We start from the raw sequence: 4,752 nt of genomic DNA on the forward strand, positions 1-4,752 counted from the left end.
GTTGGAAGCCTGGAGGGGGTGGTCTCTGATTCCCTTGGCCTCCCCATGAGAAATTTGGGTGGTTCCTCCAACCTGCATTATAAGTGTTACTATAAAGATTATTTTGAGGTCTAGGATAATTACCCATATAATTCAATTGCTCGTTCTCTAGGTTGTAGTCATAGGATGGGTATTCTGAATTGCTCGTTCCACCTTCACTTGCATCGCACTGCATTGCTGGGTAAACCTGTGAAGAACCAAGTAAACCATCAATTTTTTCTATTCAAGAGTTCTACCTGATTAGAGAGTATAGCAACCGAATTGACGTTAAAAACACTAGCGGCTTTCGTCGGCTTTGTCTTCATGACTTGCCACTGATAATTATTCAGTGACATCTCTTCAATAAACTCATAAGCAACTTCAGGTGTTTTTTGTTCAAAGTTCCATCGGTAGCTGCATCAATAAGTTGTCTCGTTAAGGGGCTCACTCCATTATAAAACATCTGAACCTGTAGCCAAAGTGGTAACCCATGGTGAGGGCACCTTCTCAAAAGATCCTTGTATCTCTCCCATGCATCATAGAGTGTCTCTAAATCCATCTGTACAAAAGAAGAGATATCATTCCTAAACTTAGTCATTTTAGTCGGCGAAAAATATTTAAGTAAAAACTTTTCGGTCATTTGTTCCTAAGTAGTGATTGACCTTCGTGGTAACGAGTTCAACCACTATTTAGCTTTGTTCCTCAACGAAAAGAGAAACAACCGAAGGCGAATGGTATCATCAGAGATGCCATTGATTTTAAACGTGTCGCAAAGTTCCAGAAAATTTGCCAAATAATTGTTGGGATCCTCATCCTGCAAACCATCAAACTGAACAAACTGCTGTATCATTTGAATTGTGTTATGTTTTAGTTCAAAATTATTTGCAGCATTAGCAGGCATAACTATACTTGACTTAGTTCCTATTAAATTAGGTTTAGCATAATCATACATAGTGCGTGGAGCAGGGTTCTGATTTACTGGATCAGTAGCAATTGCAGGAGGTATCGAATTTTCCCGATTTTCAGCCATCTCCTCAGTTGTGGTGTGGATATCGTCCTCTTGCTCTCCCTCTATGTATCATAGGCTTCGCCTTATTTCTCTTCGATTTCTGTGAGTTGTTCCCTCAATCTCACTATCAAAAAGTAATGGTTCTAACTGGTTTCTTCTAGTCATAAACGATAAAAACCTGCCAGAAGGAATAAAAGAAAATTTAGTAAAAATTAGAATAAAATTTAAATTGCAATAAAATAAATGGATAAAGTAATAAAAATTGAGTGTTCCTAATATCTTAGTTCCCCAGCAACAGTGCCAAAAACTTGATGACTCGTGATCGCGATAAGTTTTAAATATTTTATAATTGACCGTTCTTGAAAGCTAACTAATATCACGATAAAGGCAAGCGCACCTATCGAACAGCAGTATAGTTTATAGCAAGACCGGATGTCGAACCCAAAGGAATTAAAAGTACTAGTATTAACTTTCCTTTTATTATCTAGCCTAAAAATAAAGGGGTTTGTTTATCTAAACTAATTAACTAAACTAAGAACGCACAGAAAGAGAATTGGGGAATTACTTTTAGGAAAACTGAGTGATTTATTCATTTGACTTGATCCGTAGAAATCCCTAAGTTATATTATTATCTCTCTCGAGACTAATAATGTCTAACCCTAGGTTGATTAATTCAAATCTCTTTCTAATTAACATCCTAGTGTTGTATTAACTCGATCTATGGACTCCCTTATTAGGTTTCACCCTAATCCGGTAAAATCTTGTCATCCTATCTCTAGGCTTGCAATCAACTGCGCTTAATTATGTTAGATCTACTCTTAGGCAGAAACTTTTGCTCCTCTAAATAAGCACATTAGTACTTGCATCAATATCCTGGAATATTAAAACAAGAATTAAGAACACATAATTAAGAACAAGTCAAATAATCATACAATTCAGATAATAATAACAAGATCCGTCTTAGGTTTCATTCCCCTTAGGTATTTAGGGTATTTAGTTCATAATTGTAAAGTAAAACATCTCAGAAGAAATAATATGAAAAAACATAAAGAAAACCCAAAACTCTTGAAGGAAATTGAAGGAAGATCTTCAGTCTTGAAGGAGACTCTGGTTTCTGAGATGGATCAATCGGCTTTCTTCGAGTAATTTCTTGCTTCCTACTCCGCATATGTTGAGTGCCTCCTCTAGGGTGTTTAAATAGGTTTTAGAATGCCTCCAAGCCCTCAAAAGTGGCCTTTTTCGAATAGAACTAAACACAAGCTCGACAGGGACACGCTCGTGTGCGATTGCTTCAAGCCGTGGTCAAGTCTGTTAAATGGGCACGGGTGTATGGTCTACCCGTGTGAGGAACTCCAGCCGTGTTGATTTCCCATGTTGGCCCATTTTCTCCGTTTTCGACCCATTTCTTTCTTTTTTTACTTTCCTAAGCTCACCTTGGTATAAAACATGAAATTAAAGGATTAGGAGTATCAAATTCCACAAATCTAATGATAATTCATCCAAAAATGTGCTAAGCATAGGATAAAAATATGTATAAATTACGACTTATCAAGAATCAATAAAATAACAAGAATCATCTTGTTGTCTAGAGAACCTCATGGCATCATAGATTTTAAAAATAATTTCTTCGTCACCTACCCTAAGCACAAGTTTACCGTCACCCACATCAATAACAGCCCTATCAGTGGCTAAAAATGAACGACCTAAAATTAAAGGTACTTCAACATCCTCATCCATGTCAAGCACAAAAAAATCAATAGGGAATATGAATTTATCTACTTTTACAAGCACATATTCAATAATACCCCTAGGATATTTAATAGATCTATCAGCTAATTGAAAACTCATCCTAGTGGGTTTTGTTTCCCCAAGACCAAGCTGCTTGAACATTTTCTAAGGCATCAAATTAATGCTAGCACCTAAATTAGCTAATGCCTTCTCAATATTTAAACTACCAATTAAACAGGGAGTAGTAAAACTTCCTGAGTCTTTTAGTTTGGTTGGTAGTTTATTTTGGAGAATAGTTGAACATTCCTCATTGAGTTCCACAATAGATAGCTCTTCAAACTTTATTTTATTCGTTAATAGCTCTTTCAAAAATTTTGCATATGTAGGCATCTGCGAAATAGCTTCAACAAAAGGTAAGTTTATATGCAACTGTTTAAAAAGTTCAAGAAACTTACTGAATTGTGTATCCATACGGTCTTTCTTCAACTTTTTTGGATATGGGATTGGTGGTTTATATTCTTTGAGTACTGGTGTTACACTCACTTCGGGTTTTACCTCCTTCTCCTTTTCCTTATTAGATTCCTGTGACAGCTTTTTTTCAGGTTTAGTTAACACTTTCCCATTCCTTAATGTAACTGCTTTCACATGCTCTTTTGCGTTGGGTTCGGTGTTACTAGGTAAACTATCCTGTTGCCTTTCTAAAACTAATTTAGCAACCTGCCCAATTTGATTTTTGAGCTCTTGAATTGACGCTTGCTGATTTTTCAAAGCCGTCTTGGTGTTCTGGAAACGAGTCTCTGACACTGAAATAATTTTTTCCAACATCTCTTCAAGGTTCGGTTTCTTTTCTGGCCGATAAGATTGTTGCTGAAAACCTAGAGGAGGTGGTGGTATTTGATTTCCTTGACCTCCCTCATGAGAAATTTGGGTGGTTCCTCCAACCTGCATTATAAGTATTACTGTAAGGGTTGTTTTGAGGTTTAGAATTATTACCCATATAATTTATTTGCTCATTCTCCATGCTAGGACTGTAGGGTAAATATTCTGCATTGTTTATTCCACCTCTACTTGTGTCACACTGCATCACCAGATATACCTGAATAGAAATACATAAACCATCAATCATTTTATTCAAGATTTCTAACTGGTTCGATAACATGGTGACCGCATCAACGTTAAAAACACTAGCTACTTTTTTCGGCATTGTCTTCATGACTTACCACTGATAATTATTCAATGACATCTCCTCTATAAACTCATAAACATCCTCAGATGTTTTATTATTTATAATACCACCCGCTGCTATATCGATCATTTGCCTAGTTGAGGGGTTCAAACCATTGTGAAAAGTTTGAACCTGTAGCCATAGAGGTAACCTATGGTGAGGGCACCTTCTCAATAAATCTTTATACCTCTCCCATGCATCATATAAGGTCTCTAAGTCCATCTGTACACAGGAAGAGACATCATTCCTCAATTTGGCTGTCTTAGCCAGTGGGAAGTACTTCAGCAAAAACTTCTCAGTCATTTGATCCCAAGTAGTGATAGAACCTCATGGTAGGGAATTCAAACACCGCTTAGCCTTATTTTTCAATGAGAAGGGGAAAAACCGTAAGTGAATGGTGTCGTCAGAAACACAGTTGATCTTGAAAGTGTCACAAAATTCCAGAAAATTAGCCGTATTTGGGTCTTCATCCTGCAAACCATCAAACTGAACAAACTGTTGAATAATTTGAATGGTGTTAGATTTTAGTTCAAAATTATTTGCAGCAATAGCAGGTCTAACAATACTCGATTCAGCCCCAGTGAGAGTGGGCTTGGCATAATCGTACATAGTATGAGGAGTAGGATTTGGATTTGGATGATCCACAGGAAGTAGCTGATTATTTTGATTATTAGCCATCTCCTCAATAACATCCTTTTGCTCTTCCACTGTACTTTGTCGATTTTTCCTTGCTTCTCTACTGTTTCTGCGAGCTGTACTTTAACGTTCACTA

General features: G+C 36.8%; 2 non-coding genes across 2 annotated transcripts; both read left to right on the forward strand.

Annotated features, from left to right (window-relative positions):
- Positions 1-503: 503 nt before the first annotated feature.
- Positions 504-610, forward strand: LOC121210719 (small nucleolar RNA R71). Its single transcript, XR_005905832.1, has one exon. It is a non-coding gene; the product is annotated as a small nucleolar RNA R71 (small nucleolar RNA).
- Positions 611-4,128: 3,518 nt separating this feature from the next.
- On the forward strand, positions 4,129-4,235 carry LOC121210476 (small nucleolar RNA R71). The gene has a single exon (XR_005905592.1). It is a non-coding gene; the product is annotated as a small nucleolar RNA R71 (small nucleolar RNA).
- The last annotated feature ends 517 nt before the right edge of the window (positions 4,236-4,752 follow it).

Source organism: Gossypium hirsutum, chromosome A11, assembly GCF_007990345.1.
Source record: "Gossypium hirsutum isolate 1008001.06 chromosome A11, Gossypium_hirsutum_v2.1, whole genome shotgun sequence".
Lineage (NCBI taxonomy): Eukaryota > Viridiplantae > Streptophyta > Magnoliopsida > Malvales > Malvaceae > Gossypium > Gossypium hirsutum.